At 38.7% G+C, this 22076-nt stretch overlaps 1 pseudogene; it reads left to right on the top strand.

Annotated features, from left to right (window-relative positions):
* The first annotated feature begins 21139 nt into the window (after positions 1 to 21139).
* On the top strand, positions 21140 to 21463 carry LOC127696664 (SH3 domain-binding glutamic acid-rich-like protein 2; annotated as a pseudogene).
* Positions 21464 to 22076: the final 613 nt, after the last annotated feature.

Below are 22076 nucleotides of genomic sequence, written 5' to 3'. Positions count from 1 at the left end.
TTACATATAATATACTTACATATAATAAATAAATAAGTCTTTGAAAAAATCAAAAGAGTACTACTGAACTTGGTTAATATTTTATTTAGGATTTTTACATTTTTGTTAATGAGAAAGGGTAGGCTGTATTTTCTTTTTTGGTGATTTTTTAAAAAAATATAGAACCTCATAGAAATTTTGGAAATGTTCTCCTTTTTTCTGGACTCCAGATGACTTAGCATAAGATTGGTAAATTTCCTGTAAGAAAGAACTTAAAAGAATTTGCTGTGGAATCCATCTGTATCTGTAGCTTTCCTTGTGGGCAATTCTTTTTGTGGATGAGTGTTATTCAAATGTCTGTTTCCCTTTTCCTGCTCTGGTAGGGCTGTGTATGTCTAGGAATCTATGTTGCTGGCATGTTTGGCTTTTGTTGTTTTTTAAAAATATTTTTCCTATTTTTTTAGATTAGATTCCTTTTTTTTTTAAAAAGATTTATTTATTTATTATGTCAGTACACTGTAGCTGTCTTCAGACACTCCAGAAAAGGGCATTAGATCCTGTTGCGGATGACTCTGAGCCACTATGTGGTCTTTGGGATCTGAACTCAGGGACTTCGGAAGAGCAGTCAGTGTTCCCAACCACGGAGCCATTTCTCCAGCCATTTCATAGATTCCTAACTTTTCTTTCTGTAGAATGTGAGTATAATTTCCTGTTTTCTCCCCTTTGAATATGACTTTTCAGATGGATAATTGGTTTTTAGACTTTTAACTCAAAAAAATTACTATTTTCTGTGTGAGTGTGTGCATCTGTGTGTAAATGCGTGTTGTATGTGAATGCATGACATAGTGCACGAGCCACTTTTGGAGTTAGTTATCTCTTTCCACTGGGTGATTATACTCATGCTGCCAAGTTCAGCAAGTGTGTTTATTGTCTGAGCCATCATGTTGGCCCATTACATTTTTTCATTATTTATTTACTGTGTGTGCGTGTGTAAGTTTCTGGTTACTTTGTTTCTAGTTTAATTCCATTACTTGTAGAGAGAATATCCTGTAATACTCCATCACTTTGGCATTTGTTGAGACTTGCTTAAATATAATCACCTTTTAAAAGTCCACATTTTCTCGAAAGTAACATATTTGCTTTAGTTGTTAGATGCAGTTTCTATATAAGCTTAATTCAGTCACATTTATTAATTCTGCTGTTCAGTCTCTTGTATTCTGAGCGTGTATATATACACACATACTGTATTCTACATGTATGTATGTATAGTATTTTTGGCTACTTGTTCAATTGGTCAGAGGTCTACAAAATTTTTCATTGTGATTATGAATAGGCCATTTCTTCTATCAATAATATTGTGATAGTCATTTATAATTAAGTTATTGGGAATTGGCCCTAATCAATAGGCCCATTATATTATTGTGAAACATGTTACTTCACCTCTTGAGCTTGACGTACGGCTTAGTGCAGAGTGTTTGTCTGGCATTCTTGACAACTCACATTACAGAAGAGTGCAGTGTCAGTAGATAAGTGCTGCTAGCAATGTGTATGTCCCTTCCTTCTGAAACCTGTGTGTGTGTGTGTGTGTGTGTGTGTATGAGAGAGAGACAGAGACAGAGACAGAGAGAGAAAGAGAGAGACAGAGACAGAGAGAGTTAGAAGTACTGATTTTCCATCTTTGTTGTTTTTAAAACAAATTCCCAAACATTCGATTTACCAAATGAAGACTCAGGAGCCAGATGCTGTGGTGAAAGCCTGCTGGCTCAGAGAGGAAGAGAAAACACCAGCTGACCTTTGTACTCCACCAGCGTCGCAGAAGGAAAAAGCTCCTTCTCCTTCTCCAAGCTGTCTTAAACACCCGTCCACTCACAGGCCCTCCTTCCTGCTTCCTGGGTTTTCGTATGTTCACTCTCTGACCACTGGTTGCTTGCTCTGCCTCTTGACCTTTCATTGAGTTTATTTAGCTCTTGTTTGCACAAAACTCTTGGGTTAAAGATGTCTGCTAGGGCTGAGCCACACCACAATAAGAAACAGGTGTTTCTAGTTTATAATTTTGGGGTTCACAATGTGATCAAATATCCTCCAGCACAATTTTACATTAAAGTTCTCTGTTTCCTTAAGATGTGTTTTGTACCCAGCAGATCAGTGTGTTTTTAGTTACTCTGACAATTTAATGTGTTTTTTTTTGGGGGGCAGGGTTCGAGACAGTTTCTTTGCATAGCCATGGCTATCCTGGAACTCACTATATATACCAGGCTGGCCTCGAACTCAGAAACCTGCCTGCCTCTGCCTCCCAAGTGCTGGTATTAAAGGCATGCGCCACCACTGCCTAGGGCATTTACATCTTTAGTGATTATTTAAATATTTGGACCATTTTACGACATGCTCTTTTCTTCTCCAACATTTACATCTCTGCTACTCAGTTTCCCTGTTTTCTTTCTTATTTTAAATATTTTATATTCCTTGTATTTCTTCTAATACCCTGTCAGATTCTTTTGAACTATATCATTCATTTACTATCTGAAATGTGCTTATTCAACTTTTCATTCTTGAAGGATACCTCACAGGGTGTGAAATTCTAGGTTTGCAGGCATTTATTTCTCTTTTATTTAAAGAAGATAGTCCATTGCATTGCTTACATAAGTTCTGATGTAGTCAGCTGTGGGCCTTGTTTCTTTGATGGTGATCTTTTTCTGACCATTTGGAAAATGTTACTCTGCCTTTGGGTTTCAGTGTTTGGCTATGATGTCTTCAATGAGGTTGCCAGAGGACAGCCCCAGGTGCTGTCTTCCTTTGGGACAACCTTTTATCTGAAACTTGACAAGCAGGCTAGGCTGGTTGGCCAGTGAGCTCTGGGGCCTTTCTGTCTCTGTCACCCCAATGCTGGGATTGCCTCAGTGCCACCACACTTTACAATCCATGGGTTCCTGGGACGGAACTTGCCTTTTCACGCCTGCAAGGCTCTGTACTGGCTGAGCCGTTTCTCCAGCTCCTTAGGTTTTTTTCTTGTATTTGTTTGTTTTTGTTTTTCATACAACTCTTTTGATCTGCATTGTACATCTTGTGTTTTGATATATTTTGGGTTTTTGGAAAAATCCCTAAATTCAAATACGGCTTCTTCCTTTATGCACTGTTTCTCCGTTTATTTTTGGAACTCCGGTTATATTTAAAATTAAACATTTGCTGCACTAAATATGTCTCTTAAACTTTAAGAATGTATTTTCTTTTTTCTCCTTCCGTGCTTTGGCAGAGTATATGTTTAGAACAAATCCTGTCACTCTAAGCTCACTGTCTGCTCATCAGCCACAGTATCCGCTGTACCCAGTGTTTCATCCTAGGTAAGAAACACCCACCTCACCAACGGTGAAATACCTCACCCACCTCACCCCCAGTGAGATACTTCCCCCACAGTGAGGCTGCTGAGAGAAGCAGTTGGGCTTGTCTTTTTGGAAGTCCAGCTTCTGTGATCTGGGGAGGACTGTCCAGCCATTAACAAAGAAAGCTAGCTAAGACCAAAGCAGAAGCAGGTACCAAGTCATCAATCAGAGGCTTCTCTGTCCTCTGATGCCTGGCGCCTGGTGTATAATCCCGTGGAAAACTCATTACTTAAGGTGGGCTGAACAAGTCCTTCTCTATAATCAAAATAGTCTAATCCACCCAGAAGAGTGTATCTGAGCTTCAGAAAAGTATTTTGTTAAATTATGTAATGTTGTGGGTGTCATTGGGAAACCGCCTTTCAATGTGACACAGCAAATCTATGAACTATAAGTGGAGAAAATGCTGATGTCTAGGTACACTAATGAATTGTGCCATCCTGGGGAAGGGGCTCATTTTAAAGTAAAGTTCTCTCCTGCCCTTGTTCTACTTAACACTTTCATCATATATTTTTGTAGAACTTAACATTTACTTACGAAGTTCACAGAGGAATTCACTGTTTCCTTGGGCCCTATAAGATGTTAAGTCCAGCAAGAGAGCACTTACACAACTCGACATAAAAATAATGGATTGTTATTGTTAAATATTTAAAAATCATTACAAAATGGTTTTCTTTTTCAGTTTATATTTGCAAAATATGTAGTTATAATCTCAAGTATTTTATAACATTAAATCTTATTTTATATTTTTGTTTTAATTGACAAAATTTATTTGGTTACTCTATCAAGATCACACTACAGTACTGTTTTCTAATTTTTTGCTTAGAAATAATAAATATTTTTCCAAATTAAACTTTATTTCTCAATTATTAGCAGATATTTTGATCTTTAATTTTTCAGGCAAATTTTGTAAGCATAAATTATAATCTTTATCGTAATTTACTGTAAATGCTGATTGTCTTAGTCAGGGTTTCTTTTTTTTTAATATTTTTATTTTCTATATTCTTTGTTTACATTCCAAATGATTTCCCCTTTCCCAGATCCTCCCCCTCCCCATATGTCCCATAAACCATCTTCTTTCCATCCATTATCCAATCACCTCCCTCCTTTTTCTCTGTCCTTATAATCCCCTCCAATGCTAGATCAATCCTTTCCAGGATCAGGACCCTCTCCATACTTCTTCATGGGAGTCATTTGTTATGCGATTTGTGCCTTGGGTATTCAGAGCTTCCGGGCTAATTAATGTCCACTTATCAGAGTGTATTCCATGTGTATTCTTTTGTGATTGGGTTATCTCACTTAGGATGATATTTTCCAGATCAAACCATTTGCCTAAAAATTTTGTGAATTCATTGTTTCTAATTGCTGAGTAGTATTCCATTGTGTAAATATACCACATTTTCTGTATTCATTCCTCCTTTGAGGGACATCTGGGTTCTTTCCAGTTTCTGGCTATTATAAATAAGGCTGCTATGAACATAATGAAGCATGTGTCTTTATTGCATGCCGGGGAATCCTTTGGGTATATGCCCAGGAGAGGTATAGCAGGGTCCTCTGGAAGTGTTATGTCCAGTTTTCTGAGGAACCACCAGACTGATTTCCAAAGTGGTTGTACCATCTTACAGTCCCACCAGCAGTGGAGGAGTGTTCCTCTTTCTCCACATCCTCGCCAACACCTGCTGTCTCCTGAGATTTTGACCTTAGCCGAATATTCTGACTGGTTTAAGGTGAAATCTCAGGGTTGTTTTGATTTTCATTTCCCTAATGACTAATGTTTCTATTCTTGCACAAACATCATGACCAAGAAGCAAGTTGGGGAGGAAAGGGTTTATTGAGCTTACACTTCCACGTTGCAGTTCATCACTAAAGGAAGTCAGGGCTGGAGCTCAAGCAGGTCAGGAAGCAGGAGCTGATGCAGAGGCCATGGAGGGATGTTTCTTACTGGCTTCCTTCCCCTGGCTTGTTCAGCCTGATTTCTTTTAGAACCCAAGAGCACCAGCCCAAAGGTGGTACCACTCACAAGGGGCCCTCCACATTTGATCACTAATTGAGAAAATGCCCCACAGCTGGATCTCATGGAGGCACTTCCCCAACTGAAGCTCCTTTCTCTGTGATAACTTCAGCCTGTGTCAAGTTGACACACAAAACTAGCCAGTACACTGGTGAACCTAAATATGTTTTTTGGACAGTATAAACATTATATTGAATATTTTGTTTTGTTTTGTTTGCTTTGGAAAAATCTATGTGTATGTCTTTTATTTTTCCAGATAGGGTGTGAATCTGAATGTTGCTTAAGAACTTTCATATCCTGGCCAATACAGATGGGGATGCTCACTGCCAACCATCTGACTGAGCACAGGGACCCCAGTGGAGGAGTTAGGGGAAGGACTGAAGGGGTCTTACCTGGCATCAACAGGAGGGGAGGCCCTTGGCCCTGTGAAGGCTTGATGCCCCGTGTAGGGGAATGCTAGAGCAATGAGGAGGGAGTGGGTGGGGGAGCACCCTCATAGAAACGGGATAAGGGGGGATGGGATAGGAGGTTTGCAAAGGAAACACCAGGAAAGGAGATAACATTTGAAATGTGAAATGTAAATAAATGAAATATCCAATAAACAAACAAACAAAAGAACTTTCATATATTAAACACTGCAGCCATTTTCTGAAATTTATGTTGCAGATGTTTTTTCCACGTTTGAAATTTGCTTTTTGATTACAAAATTTATGGTTTTGATATGTATTTCAAATTTAATATTTCAATTATTTTACCTTTCATGTTATACTTGATGATCAACTCCAATTATATAAGTATTTACTTATGTATCAGAGAGAATTAATACTTAATATAAATAGACTAAAGACCAGGTCACAGGTTTAGAATAGCTATTAGCTAGCCTTTGCACAGGAGAGTTTGCTGTTCAGTGAACTTTGGTTAAATGATGACTGGTTCATGTGTCAGAAGGGTCCAGAAACAGAGAAGTGAGTTTCACACTCCTGACATAAATACAAGTTCCACAGGGTTTGATTCACTATGTGTGACATATGTGTGTTACTGTTTATTAGCTAGTCATTGTTGCACAATTATAGAACAAATTTCCTTAATGAAAATACCATTTTATCCTTAAGATAAAGTTTCCATTATGAAACGTGGTATGTAAGGACTACACTGCAAGCAGGTTGTTCCTGCAGCTAAGGCAGCTGGAGGCTGTCTGCTATGGATACCACAGGCATTGCAGTCAAACACTTGTCCAACACACACACACACACACACACACACACACACACACATCTCTACATCACATGTATGTTTTCAATAAGTACCTGCCACTGGACCTGTCTTTTATTTAGTTCTGAAACAAGCAAGAGAGAGAGAGAGAGAGAGAGAGAGAGAGAGAGAGAGAGAGAGAGAGAGAGAGAGAGAGAGGAAATTAAAAATCATAAAGCTAGGAAATGGAGTCTTGGAAGGGTCATTATTAAGAATCTGGATTTCCCTGCCGCTGAACATCGGCTAAGCACTGGGGGATTCCAATGGTCATGGGCACCACTTTTTATAAAAGTTGTGGAAATAAACTGATAGAGATATGTGGAGAAATAGGTGACTAGTGACTGTTGTCCCATGTTCTGCCTCACTGCTGGGGTGTAGGAACTCCACAGGGAGGATGAAACATGAGACACTGCCCAGCAATGGGCTTGTAGAAAGCGCTGATGTACCACTCAGGGTGTGGGAGAATGCAGCCAGGGCTGGGGGCCTCAGCCTGAGTGAGAAACGGCACGGGATGAGGCTGAAGGTGGGGTTCCCAAGCTCCTGAGCATCCAGTCAGTGCTGGAAACTGCATGGAGTAGGCAACAAAGGGGGCTCATAGGCTGAGGATGAGCCCTGATCAGGAGGAATGGGGAGCTCTGGCTTAGCTCATGGGCAATTACCTGGGAGCATGGGGTGGGGGGGGGGCAGCGAGGCTCTGTAGATGAAGACTTTCTCCACACTCTGCACAGTGATTCTTGATGAAAGGGACAGTGCATGCTTATCTATATCATTTATTGACTGTTCATTGTGGAAAATGGGTGCAAACCACCCCCTTAAGGTAGACCAGAGATTAAATACCTCTTACAGGAAAGAATATATGGGAATGGAATCTCATTGGCTAAACCCTCTAGATACCTCATTAGCATAGAGAACTCTGTTCTGATCTACATGACCATAGGTCACTTTCTTATGTAGGGAGTGTGGTCATGTGATAGGGGCCTGGTCTGAAGCAGCTGAAGTTCCTACGGCCTTCTCAGAGGTTCTGGGGCTTCCAACCCACTCATCCTTTCAGTGTCCACTGCTCTACAAGTGATGAGGGTACTTTGCAAACATGTTATCTCAGGAAAAGGTTTGGAAACAGTTGACCTTGGGGAAACAAAATTGAGTCAGGGAGAGCAAAGTTAGCCTGTTTGGACTGATTTCGAACTGTGCACCAAGGCTTATTCCCAACTTCATCATTCTCATGGGTTGGAGTACAACTAGGGTCAACAGAAGGAGGCAAGAAGACAGAGATAAACTTTGGCATATATATATATACACACACACACACACACACATATATATTATATTTCATTCTTTTTAATTGAAAAAAGAAGTAAAAAGTTTTATGATAAAATTAAAGATTTACATGGAAAATATTTCTGACAAAATTATAGAAATATATAGAAAAACATATTAAGGAATGGGGCATATGATCAGTGGAGCAGTTGGGACAGAGGTCTTCAGGTTATCATTTGTTGCAGGGAGCCAGGTGGCTCCACAGCCACTGTACACAGACCCTGCCAGAAGAGAGTTGGTCTTCCAGGAGTACAGACACAGGCTTACAGGCCCATAGGAGGGACAAGCTCCAGCCAGAGACAGCAAGACCAACTAACACCAGAGATAACCAGATGGCAAAAGGCAAGCACAAGAACCCTACCAACAGAAACCAAGTCCACTTGGCAACATCAGAACCCAGTTCTCCCACCACAGCAAGTCCTGAATACCCCAACACACTGGAAAAGCAAGATCAAGAGTTGGATTTAAAATCGTATCTCATGATACTGATAGAGGGCTTCAAGAAGGACTTAACGCCCTTAAAGAAATACAGGAGATCATGGGTCAACAGGTAAAAGCCCTTAAAGAGGAAACACAAAAATCCTTTAAAGAATGACAGGAAAACACAAACAAGTGAAAGAACTGAACAAAACCATCCAGGGTCTAAAAGTGGAAGTAGAAACAATGAAGAAATCACAAAGTGAGACATCTCGGAGATAGAAAACCTTGGAAAGAATTCAGGGGTCATAGATGCCACTATCAACAACAATGCAAGAGATAGAAGAAAGAATCTCAGGTGCTGAAATTATCCTAGAAAACATTGACTCAACAGTCAAAGAAAATGCAAAATGCATAAAGTTTGTAACCCAAAACATCCAGGAAATCCAGGACACAATGAGAAGACCAAACCTAAGGATTATAGGTTGTTGGGCATTGGTGAGCTTAGCTCTACGGCCCCAGCTGAGCTGTTTGCACAGGAAACATCCTGCAGAACATCCTATGGAACATCCTGTGCTTAATTTGATTCCTGTTTTCCTGCCCGATTTGGTAGGGACCTCCCAGGTGCCTAACCAATGGCTATAATTGTTTTTTCCTGTTGTTCTTCCTGGCCTCTAGTATATATTGCTGGTCCCTCAGTAAAGCTTTGGCATTCTCCTCACCAGAATGGCCAGAGTCTGTGTTTTCTGTTAATCCCCCAGGCCTACACCCGATACTTGGTACCATGGCAGTGCAGGCACTATCAAATGGAGGTCCCACCAAGATTGGGAAAGAGAGGAGCACCTGATGGGAACGTTCCAAGAAAGGCCAGCCAGCAAAGAGAGAAAAATGCATTGGGGAAAATAAGGTGCCGGGAGAAAAGTGAAATGGCAGCTACAGATTGGTACCTGAAATTGGGGCTTGGAAATGGAGAGACCAACTTAGTAACACTGTCTTGGGTGGAGCTTCACAGGAACGAAAAAAGTTATGTATCCTGCATGGTAAACAACATACAGAAATTATGTTGGCACTATAGAGGTCATCTCTTGAAGGCTGTTGTTACAGGGGTGCAAAAGGGATATGGGCTAGACTGAATCAGCATAGGCCCAACGCTGTGATCAGCTAGGGTGTGGTAACAAATTGGAATGGGGAGTTTTATTAGGCAAATTGTCCGAAGTCTAGAACTGCATCAGGCGAGAAGAATAGGGAATAAAATAAAATAAAATAAAAAGAGTAAAAAACAAAAAATAAAAACAAACAAAAAAGAAAGATTTTAGAAGCATGAGAGAGAAAGAGAAAGAGAGAAGAAAAATGGATTTCAAAACTCTCCTGGGGACAAGGGACACATGGAGACATACTGTTTCCTCTATGGACCCTACTGGAGATATTCTTAGTACTGGTTACAAGTGCTTTCCTCTCTCCATATATTGTCTTTGATGCACCAATTTGTCCACATGTCAATTTGTGTCTGTCCTTGTTTCATTGTTTGAATGATTGTTCTCCTATGTTTCATGTTGAAAAGAAAATATGGCAAATTATCTGCTGGTGGTCCATCTCTTGATCACGTCTCAGTTTACACAGCAGAGGTTGATTAAGCTGCCGCTGCATTCAGCTAGGAGTCAAGCACAGCTGGAAAAAAGGGCTGCTTTTAAAAGGGCCAGCAGCTTCTCAAGTTCTAGGGCAAGTAAGCTGATGGTTATTTCTCCTAGAGAAATCTCTGCAATTGTGATTATTGGATGCTTTACTCAAAGTGCTTTTTCTCTTAAACTATAGCTAGGAAAAAAAACTGTCTGGTTTAAATTTATAGATTTGTGTAGTTGGCTTCATTTTTGTTTCTGATTGGTCTTAAAGGTATAAATATGTTTTGCCTGTCTTGACTATAGTGTATTGGCTTATAAGTTATTGGGCATGATTAAAAATTATTTCATTGGTAACAAAAAGTTAGGTTAAAACTGGTAACTCAGGGTTGGAGTTATTTTAACACATGGCATGACCCAACCAAGGAAAAACAGGCTTCTAAAGTTACTTCTAAATTGACATAATATTTTATGTAATTCTTATCCTAAAAATTAGACTTACAAGGGATAAGATTTAAAACATTGTCTCTTTAATGAGGTATTATAAATTACACTGTCATGCATTCAAACATAAGAATTTGCAGACAAACTTTGTAATGGGAAAGTAACGCATTTGCCATTGATTTTAAAGAGAATAGATTGTTTAAGATTGGGTTTTGCTTTCCAAAGATGTAGTTATGCTCTAATATTGCAAGAGAAAGTTAAGAATTACGGTTAACAACTGCCAGTGTACCATTGACTGCAGTTTGCAGTCTGATTGAAGGCTCACAATTCTTAACTCACCTATATTTTGTAATTAAGATCATTTCAAGAATGATAAAGTTAAAAACAGCTGTGGCTAGTATAGGCCTGTTGCCACTTTTCCATGAGCTTTGTTGGATACAGTGGTAGAAGCAAAATTTAATCCCCCAAGATCAAAAAGGAGATCTCAATGGGAATTTATTTGGTATCAAACAGGCTGCTTTTAAACTGTTTCAAAAATTTGTAAATAAGACTACTAAAAGCAGCTAGTAGAATTTTTCTGGGAACTCTCAAATTACAGGTTCCTTTTCTTATTCAACCCTCATACAATGGAGTCTAGTTGCAGGCTACTGCCCTACTGGACAGATGCTGGGCCTGGCCTTGGGCAATAGGCTCAGGTTACAAAATATTTGCATCTGAGTTAATGCAAAACTCAGAGATGCCTCAGTGGAGGCTTGTGAGCCACTGCTTTTGTCTTGCAAACCCCACCTAGGAAATTTCAGGCAAAACAGCATTATTGACAGATCTATCCAGGTGTGGTTCAAAATACAGTTCAAATTTAAGATCTATGAAAGGTTAATAAGGCTATGGAGAACTTTTAAAGGCATTAAAATCTGGCCTGCCTACTCCACACAAATTATGGATCCAGAAGGTTGTTTTTTGCTTTGCATCCTGATAATTGTAAAATATTTATTGGCTAAGATATTACTCTAAGCTTACCACAGGAAGACTTAAATCTCTGTTCTCAAGGTGGATACAAATTAACTGGTGAGAGACAAATAACTTTATGGATAATAGAGAAGGCTACTGTAATCAGTTGTTTGTTATGTGTTCACAGCCATTCCTTGGCAAAGGGAGCATTAATGTAGAGTCATCCTTTTTCATTTCCAAGTAAAGTTTTAACATCCAGTTGGTGTGTTGATAAAGTATTGTTGGATAGAGTCATGAAAGTATTTTGAAAAGGAATGTCTTAAGAATCTAATAAAACATTTGTTCCTTGTTTCAATCAACAATCAAATTGGTCATTACAGAGTATTGATACTTGGCCTATTACATGGTAAGCCTTTTAGGCAAAATTGATAATTGCTATCCAAAAGTTCATTGTGATATTACTAGAGAACAAGCTGTGCAAATTGTTACTCAATGCCCTCAATGTGCTCCATTTCATCTCCCAATTTGGGAGTGAATCCCCAAGGTCTTAAAACAAATGATAGTTGGCAAATGGATGGATTCATGTCCCATCATTTGGGAAGCTACAATTTGTTCATGTATCTATAGATACCTTTTCTGGTATGATTTTTGCATCCACACATAGTGGTGAAAAGGTAAAAGATGTAAAAAAAAAAAATCATTGTTTACAAGCTTTTGCTTGCATGGGAGTCCCAAATCAGGTAAAAACCGATAATGGTCCAGCACATACCAGTTGATCCTTTGAAAAATTTTGCTCAGACTTTCATATTATTCATAAAATAGGGATTCCATATAATCCTCATCAGCAAGCTATAGTGGAGAGAGCTAATCTTACTGTAAAAAATTATCTTGAAAAAACAAAAAAGGGGGAGTTTACCTCTCCACATGCTAGATTATCCTTTATTCTTTATACTTTAAATTTTTTATTAATAGATAGCGATAATCTTTCTGCTACAGACAGACATTGGAAAGCTACAAAGAAGTCAGAGGGTTTAGTAAAATGGAAAGAGTTATCTTCAGGAGTTTGGAGAGGTCCTGATCCAGTGTTGGTCAGAATGAGAGGTTCTATTTGTATCCTCCTAAAGATGCAGAAAGTCCTATCTGGGTTTCTGAGCACTGTGTGTGTCCTGTCATTATAGACACCAGTACAGAGAGAAACTTACTGGAGCTTCGTGAAAAATTCACTAGTCCTGATGCCAGTGGGGATAAGTAGTACTATGTGGCCAGTTGTGCTCTCTACTAATGGGACTACAGGGAAGGCTGCAGCTAAATTAGAAGTAGAATGGAGTAATATTACCTTACATTTTATATTACAGAATAGTTTATGTTTTATTAAAAATAATAATAAGAGTTAGTTAGATAGAACTGATTTTTTTTGGTCCCTGTCTTATGCTTTGCAATGTTTCCTTGAATACTAAACCATGTGTTTTAGCCCCACTCTGTTCTGTAGTCTGAAAAGTCTCTAATGACCAGGAAGAAGACAAGAAATTGAATTGTTCTAGCAGATTGTGTGTATTGACAAATTGCCAAGAGTATGAAGATGCAGCTGTGGTTGTGATAATTCCTGGAACTGTGCCTATCCCTCTAAATGATGAAAGAAGACTCCCTGTCACCTTGTATCACCATAAGAGAGACTTTGGCATGGCTGCCGCCCCTCATTGAAGGGTGGGCTGGGTCCGTGGCACTAGGGCTTTTGGCTTGTGGAGCTGCTGCATTGGGATTATTCCTTTTAAACTGTATGTGCAAACAACAAAACCAGTCCAGAGCAGTAACTGAACAAGTGCTTATGTCTTTGGCACAGGATAATCCATCTGCTCAAATTTGGCTCAGCCTATATTGAGAATAGTTAGTCTATGATGGGCAACTTTTTGCAGTCCACACCAATCTAAGACAAGGGCTCTAAGATTGGCAGAGACTCCCAGAGGCAGGTGATGGGAGTTGGACAGAAGGTGACCTAAGATAGACACTATTTCTTTTTATAAAATAAGAAAGGAGGACCTGTTGGGCATCAATGAGCTTAGCTCAATGCCCCAGCTGAGCTGTTTGCAAAGGAAACATCCTGAAGAACATTCTGCGGAACATCCTGTGGCTTAATTTGATTCCTGTTTTCCTACCCGGTTTGGTAGGGACCTCCCAAGTGCCTAACCTATGGCTATAATTGTTTTTTCCTGTTGTTTTTCCTGGCCTCTAGTATATATTGCTGGTCCCTCAGTAAAGCTTTGGCATTCTCCTTACAGAATGACCTGAGTCTGTGTTTTCTGTCAGTTCCCCAGGCCTATGCCCGATACTTGGTAACGTGGCAGTGCAGGCACTGTCAATAGGTATAGAAGAAAGCAAAGATTTACAACCTAAAGGGCCAGTAAATATGTTGAATAAAATAATAGAAGAACCCCAAACATACAGGAAATCCAGGAAGCAATGAGAAGGCCAAACCTAAGGATTATATGTATAGAAGAGAGTGGCCCAACTTAAAGGGCCAGTAAATATCTTCAACAAAATTATAGAAGAAAACTTCCCTAACCTAAAGAAAGAGATGCCCCATGAACATACAAGAAGCCTACAGAACTTCAAACAGACTGGACCAGAACAGAAAGTCCTCCTGGCACATAATAATCAAAACAACAAATGCACTAAAAAAAAAAAGAAAATACTAAAAGCAGTAAGAGAAAAAGGTCAAGTAACTTATAAAGGTAGGCCTATCAGTATTACATCAAACTTCTCACCCGAGACAATGAAAGCTAGAAGATCCTGGGCAGATCTCATACAGACCCTAAGAGAACACAAATGCCAGCCCAGACTACTATACCCAGCAAAACTTTCAATCACCATAGATGGAGAAACCAAGATATTCCATAATAAACAAAATTTGCACAATATCTTCTCACAAATCCAGCCATACAAAGGAAAATAGATGGAAAATGCCAACACAAGGAGGGAAACTATACCCTAGAAAAAGCAAGAAAGTAATCTTCCAACAAGCTCAAAAGAAGATAACCACACAAACATAAAAATAACATCAAAAATAACAGGAAGCAACAATCATTATTCCTTAATATCTCATAACATCAGTGGACTCAATTTCCCAATAAAAATACATAAACTAACATAGAAATAATTTTCATGTAAATCTTCAATTTTATCAGAAAATGTAATTCTTCTTTCAATTAATCTAGTAGTGTTTTTATGTCTACCATTTTATATGTATTATTTTCCATGATAATCTTCAATTTTAATATGCTTTTCTATATATTTCTTCAATTTTATCAGAAATATTTTCCATCTAATCTTCAGTTTTATCAGAAAATGTTTATATTCCACTTTCAATCAACTTAGTAATACTTTTATGCCTACCATTATTATATCTATATAAAAATTTCCATGATAATCTTCAATTTTAACATGTTTTCTGTATTTTTCTACAATCTTATCAGAAATATTTTCCATGTAAATCTTCAATAATATCATAAAATATTTCCACTTCCTTTTTCAATTAATTTAGCAATGTTTTTTGTCTACTACTTTACTCTTTAGTTTTCCATGAAAATTGTCATTTTTTTATATATTCTTTGTTTACATTCCAAATGATTTCCCCATTCCCGGTTCCTTCTTCCCTCCCCATAAGTCCCATAAGCCCTCTTCCCTCAGCCCATTCCCCAATCACCTGCCTCCCATTTCTCTGTCCTGGTAATATCCTACATTGCTGCATCAAGCCTTTCCAGGATCAGGGCCCTCTTCTTCCTTCTTCTTGGGAATAATTTGATATGTGAATTGTGTCTTGGGTATTCAGAGCTTCTGGGCTGATATCCACTTATCAGTGACTGCATTCCATGTGTGTTTTTGTGTGATTGTTACCTCATTTAGGATGATATTTTCCAGTTCCAACCATTTGCCTAAGAATTTCATGAATTCATTGTTTTTAACTGCTGAGTAGTATTCCATTGTGTAAATATACCACATTTTCTGTATCCATTCCTCCATTGAGGGACATCTGGGTTCTTTCCAGCTTCTGGCTATTATAAATAAGGCTGCTATGAACATAGTGGAACATGTGTCCTTATTGCATTCTGGGGAATCCTTTGGGTATATGCACAGGAGAGGTATAGCAGGGTCCTCCAGAAGTGTCATGTCCAGTTTTCTGAGGAAATGCCAGACTGATTTCCATAGTGGTTGTACTATCTTGCAATCCCACCAGCAGTGGAGGAATGTTTCTCTTTCTCCACATCCTCACCAGCACCTGCTGTCTCTTCAGTTTTTAATCTTAGCCATTCTGACTGGTGTGAGGTGAAATCTCGGGGTTGTTTTGATTTACATTTCCCTAATGATTAATGATGCTGAACATTTCTTAAGGTGCTTCTCCGCCATTCGAAATTCTTCAGGTGAAAACTCTTTGTTTAGTTCTATACCCCATTTTTTAATAGGGTTATTTGGCTCTCTGGAGTCTAACTTCTTGAGTTCTTTGTATATCTTGGATATTAGCAGATGTAGGGTTGGTAAAGATCTTTTCCCAATTTGTTAGTTGCAATTTTGTCTGATTGATAGTGTACTTTGCCTTACAGAAACTGTAATTTTATGAGGTCCCATTTGTCAATTCTTGATCTTAGAGCATAAGCTATTGGTGTTCTGTTCAGGAATATTTCCCCTGTGCCCATGTCCTCAAGGGTCTTCCCCAGTTTCTTTTCTATTAGTTTCAGTGTGTTAGGTTTTATGTGGAGGTCCTTGATCCAATTGGAGTTGAGCTTAGTACAAGGAGATAAGAATGAATCAATTCGCATTCTTCTGCATGCTGACCTCCAGTTGAACCAGCACCATTTGTTGAAAAGCCTATCTTTTCTCCACTGGATGGTTTTAGCTCCTTTGTCGAAGATCAAGTGACCATAGGTGTGTGGGTTCATTTCTGGGTCTTCAATTCTATTCCATTGATCTACCTGCCTGTCATTGTACCAATACCATGCAGTTTTTTAATACAATTGCTCTGTAGTACGGCTTGAGGTCCGGGATACTGATTGCCCCAGAAGTTCTTTTACTGTTGAGAATAATTTTTAGCTATCCTGGGTTTCTTGTTATTCCAGATGAATTTGAGAATTGCTCTTTCTAACTCTATAAAGAACTGAGTTGGGATTTTGATAGGGATTGCATTGAATCTGTATATTGATTTTGGCAAGATGGCCATTTTTACTATATTAATCCTGCCAATTCAGGAGCATGGAAGATTTTTCCATTTTCTGAGGTCTTCTTGAATTTCCTTCTTCAGAGACCTGAAGTTCTTGTCATACAGATCTCTCACTTCTTTGGTTAGAGTCACACCAAGATACTTTATATTGTTTGTGGCTATTGTGAAGGGTGTCATTTCCCTAATATCTTTCTCAGCCTGCTTATCCTTTGAGTATAGGAAGGCTACTGATTTCCTTGAGTTGATTTTATAACCAGCCACTTTTCTGAAGTTGTTAATCAGCTGTAGGAGTTCTCTGGTGGAGTTTTTGGGTCACTTAAGCATACTGTCATATCATCTGTGAATAGTGATAGTTTGACTTCTTCCTTTCCAATTTGTATCCCTTTCACCTCCTTATGTTTTCTAATTGCTCTAGCTAGAACTTCAAGTACTATATTGAAAAGATATGGAGAGAGGGGGCAGAGAGGGACTTTGTCTAGTCCCTGATTTTAGTTGGATTGCTTCAAGTTTCTCTCCATTTAGTTTGATGTTGGCTACCAGATTGCTGTATATATATATATATATATATATATATATATATATATATATATATATATATATATATATTGCTATGTTTAAGTATGGGCCTTGAATTCCTGTTAGTTCCAAGACTTTTAGCATGAAAGGATGCTGAATTTTGTCAAATGCTTTTTCAGCATCTAGTGAAATGACCATGCAGTTTTTTTCTTTGAGTTTGTTTATGTAGTGGATTACATTGATGATTTTCCATATATTTAGCCATCCCCTGGGATGAAGCCTACTTGATCATGGTTAATGATTATTTTGATGTGTTCTTGGATCTGGTTGGCAAGAATTTTATTGAGTATTTTTGCATCGATATTCAGTAGGGAAATTGGTCTGAGGTTCTCTTTCTTTGTTAGATCTTTGTGTGGTTTTGATATCAGTGTAATTGTGGCTTCATAGAACTAGTTGGGTATTGTTTCTTCTTTTTCTATTTTGTGGAATAGTTTAAAGAGTATTGGTGTTGGGCCTTCTTTGAAAATCTGATAGAATTCTGCACTAAAACCATCTAGTCCTGTGCTTTTTTTGGTTGGAAAACTTTCAATGACCACTTCTATTTCTTTAGGGATTATGGGACTATTTAGATGATCTATTTGATCCTGATTTAATTTTGGTATTTGGTATCTGTCTAGGAAATTGTCCATTTCCTCCATATTTTCCAGTTGGGTTGAGTATAGGTTTTTGTAATAGGATATGATGATTTTTTTTCAATTTCCTCAGTTTCTGTTGTTCTATCTCCCTTTTCATTTCTAATTTTGTTAATTTGGATACTGTCTCTGTGCCCTCTGATTAGTATGGTTAAGGGTTTATCTATCTTGTCGATTTTCTCAAAGAACTAGCTCCTGGTTGATTTTGTTGATTCTTTGTATGGTTCTCTTTGTTTCTACTTGATTGATTTCAGCCCTGAGTTTGATGATTTCATGTTTTCTACTCCTCCTGGGTGAATTAGCTTCTTTTTGTTCCAGGGCTTTCAGATGTGCTGTTAAGCTGCTAGTGTATGCTCTCTCCAGTTTCTTTTTGGAGGCACTCAGGGCTATGAGTTTTCCTCTTAGCACTGCCTTCATTGTGTGCCATAAATTTGGGTATGTTGTGCCTTCATTTTCATTAAATTCTAAAAAGTCTTTGGTTTCTTTATTTCTTCCTTGACCAAGGTATCATTGAGTAGAATATTGTTCTACTTCCATGTATGTGGGCTTTCTGTTGTTTTTGTTGCTATTGAAGACCACTGTTACTCCATAGTGATTTAATAGGAGGCATGTAATTAATTTTATCTTCTTATATCTGTTGAGGTCTGTCTTGTGACCAATTATATGGTTGATTTTGGAGAAGGTACCAGGAGGTACTGAAAAAAGGGTATATTCTTTTTGCTTTAGGATGAAATGTTCTATATATATATCTGTTAAATCCAATTGGTCCAAAGCTTCAATTAGTTTCACTATGTCCCTGTTTAGCTTCTGTTTTCCTGATTGGTCCATTGAGGAGAGTGGAGTGTTTAAGTCACCCACAATTAATGTGTTAGGTACAATGTGTGCTTTGAGCTTTAGTAAAGTTTCTTTTACGAATGAGGGTATCCTTGCATTTGGATCATAGATGTTCAGAATTTAGAGTTCTTCTTGGTGGATTTTTCCTTTGACCAGTAAGAAGTGTCCTTCCATATCTCTTTTGATGACTTTAGGTTGAAAGTTAATTTTATATGATATAAGAATGGCTACTCTGGCTTGTTTCCTGAGACCATTTGCTTGTAAAATTGTTTTCCAGCCTTTTACTCTGAGGTAGTGTTTGTCTTTGACACTGAGGTGTGTTTTCTGTACACAGCAAAATGTAGGGTCCTGCTTCCTTATCCAGTCTGTTACTCTATGTCTTTTTGTTGGGGGATTGAGTCCATTGATGTTAAGAGAAGATATTAAGGAATAGTGATTTTTACTTCCTGTTATTTTTTATGTTATTTTTATATTTGAGTGGTTATCTTCTTTTTGGTTAAATGAAAGAAGTTACTATCTTGCTTTTTCCAGGGTGAAGTTTCCCTCGTATTGGTGTTTTCATCCTATTATTCTTTGTAGGGCTAGGTTTGTGGAAAGGTATTGTGTGTAAATTTGGTTTTTATCATGGAATATCTTGGATTCTCCATCTATGGTGATTGAGAGTTTTGCTGGGTATAGTAGTTTTGGCTGGCATTTGTGTTCTCTTAGATTCTGCATGAAATCTGCCAGGATCTTCTAGCTTTCATGGTCTCTGGTAAGAAGTCTGTCGTAATTCTGATAGGTCTTTCTTTTATATGTTACTTTGTCTTTTTCTTACTGCCTTTAATACTCTTTCTTTCTTTAGTACATTGAGGGTTTTGATTATTATGTGATGGGAGGTATTTCTGTTCTGGTCCAGTCTGTTTGGAATTCTGTAGGCTTCTTGTATATTCATGGGCATCTCTCTCTTTAAGTTAGGGAAGTTTTCTTCCATAATTTTGTTGAAGATATTTGCTGGCCCTTTAAGTTGTAAATCTTCGCTCTCATCAATGCCTATAATCCTTAGGTTTGGCTTTCTCATTGTGTCCTGGATTTCCTGGATATTTTGGGTTACAAGCTTTTTGCATTTTGCATTTTCTTTGACTGTTGAGTCCATGGTTTCTATGGTATCTTCCGCATCTGAGATTCTTCCTTCTATCTCTTGTATTCTGTTGTTGATATTTGCATCTATGACTCCTGATATCTTCCCAAGGTTTTCTATCTCCAAAGTTGTCCCCCTTGGTGATTTCTTAGTTGTTTTTACTTCTGTTTTTAGATGGTTTTGCTCAGTTCTTTCACTTGTTTGTTTATGCTTCCCTGTAATTCTTTATGAGATTTTTGTGCTTCCTCTTTCATGGCTTCTGCCTTTTTGACCCAAGTTCTCCTGTATTTCTTTAAGGGACTTTTGCATTTCCTCTTTATTGGCTTCTATCTGTTGACCCACATATTCCTGAATTTCTTTAAATGATTTTTGTGTTTCCTTTGTAAGGGCTTCTACCTTTTGATTCATGTTCTCCTGTATTTCTTTAACAGATTTATTTATTTCCTTCTTGTAATCCTTTAATAGCATCATGATATGTGATTTTAAATCAGATCTAGTTTTTCTGGTGTGTTGGGGTATCCAGGACTTGCTGTTTTCAGAGAATTGGGTTTGGATGCTGCCATATTGCCTTGATTTCTGTTAGTAATGTTCCTAAGTTTGCCTTTTGCCATCTTGTCTCTGGCGTTAGTTGGTCCTGTTGTCACTGGCTGGTGCTTGAATCTCCTATGAGCCTGTAAGGCTATTTCCGCACCTCTGGATGACCGGGTTTTCCCCGGCACAGATTGCTAATGGACTGCCCTACTTTTGGGTGACATTGGAGCCTTGGTGTGCTTTGCCCCAAGCAATATTATACTCGGGTTGTTGCTGTGTACCTGCTGTTGCCCCTCTGGTCCTTCCAGGAGGTAGATGGCAGATGCTTTGGGGACCCTTTCCAAGTGCCGATCACTCTGTAGGGCAAATGACCCAGGACAGGGCTGGCACACAGATGACCCGCAGAGCTGCCCAGGTCTTAGGCACAGGCAGCAGCCTGGTGGGCTGTGTCCCGAGTGATGTGAAATTCGGGATATCTTTGTGTACCTGGTGTTGCCTGTCTGGTCCGTCTCGGAGTGAAGATGGAAAACTGTCAATTTCAATGTGTTTTACTATATATCTCTTCTATTTCATCAGAAATAGTTTCCATGTAAATGTTCAATTTTATCATAAAATGTTTTTACTTCCTTTTTCAATAAAAGGAAAAAGAAAAACACATTAAAATTGACAATTTTCATGGAAGCTAAAGAATACAAAAATATAGAATAACGTGTTAAAATTGAAAATTATCATGGAAAATTACAGGTAAAATGGTAGGCATAAAAATATTTCTAGATGCATTGCTGTGGTCCTCTCTGAAGTTGTGCAGGAGTGGGCAGCAGCCTCAGTCGCAGTCAGCTTCTGTGACCGTGTCAGCAGTAGTCCCTGACGCAGCGAGAGGATGGTGGTCTGCGTGTTTGTCGCCTCATGCTCAGGCTTTGTGGCGATCAAGAAGAAACAGCAGGATGTGTTTGGATTTCTGGAAGCCAACAAGATCGAGTTCGAGGAGGTGGACACCACTATGTAGGAAGAACAGAGGCTGTGGATGTACAAAAACATTCCCCCTGAGAAGAAGCCTGCGCAAGGCAACCCTCTGCCTCCTCAGATATTTAATGGGGATCAATACTGTGGAGACTATGACAGCTTGTTTGAATCGAAGGAAAGCAACACAGTCTTTTCATTCTTAGGCCTGAGGTCACAGCCAACATCCACAGCTGAACCTTAGAGGTAAAGAGTAGAAGGTGATGAAGTTTCGTTTTTTGGAGTCCCCTGGTACTCAGCACTCACCTGCTTACCTGATGCATCACTGTGACAAAGCCACATGATCAATTACTTCGCTTGACTCCCCAGTGATAGGTCAGCTTCCTTAATGACTGACAGATGATTGGGCGGCACCACCAGGGAGAAAACGTTGGACCTGCCCTACATTTATTTACGTTTTATTAGAAACCCATTCCTCTTTAAGCTGCCTGCCTCCCATCCCTGAAACCATCTTTGAATATGAAAGAAGAAAGCAATGCCGGCTGACAAAGGACTCTGGGGGTTCTTGTTGTAGAGTCACGAATGTCACCACTCTGGTTCTTTGTAATAATGCCTGCCAGAAAAGTGAGGTGCTCTCACCTCCATTCTGTAATGGAAACCCTCACCCCTATAAATAAATTCTCCAGGTGCTTCCAAAACCATTGCAATATCAAATGATCACAGCCAAGTTACAGAGCAGAAAAGAATTGCTGTTTTGGAAAATGTCTCCTTCTTTATCTCTTGCAAGGGGGACATTTCACTATATGCATATGACTACTTGAGAGATATATTTTAAGAAGTGCACCGCTTACATATAG

This window comes from Apodemus sylvaticus, chromosome 11 (assembly GCF_947179515.1).
Source record: "Apodemus sylvaticus chromosome 11, mApoSyl1.1, whole genome shotgun sequence".
Taxonomy (NCBI): Eukaryota; Metazoa; Chordata; class Mammalia; order Rodentia; family Muridae; genus Apodemus; species Apodemus sylvaticus.
This window is presented reverse-complemented; position numbering and strand designations above follow the sequence as displayed.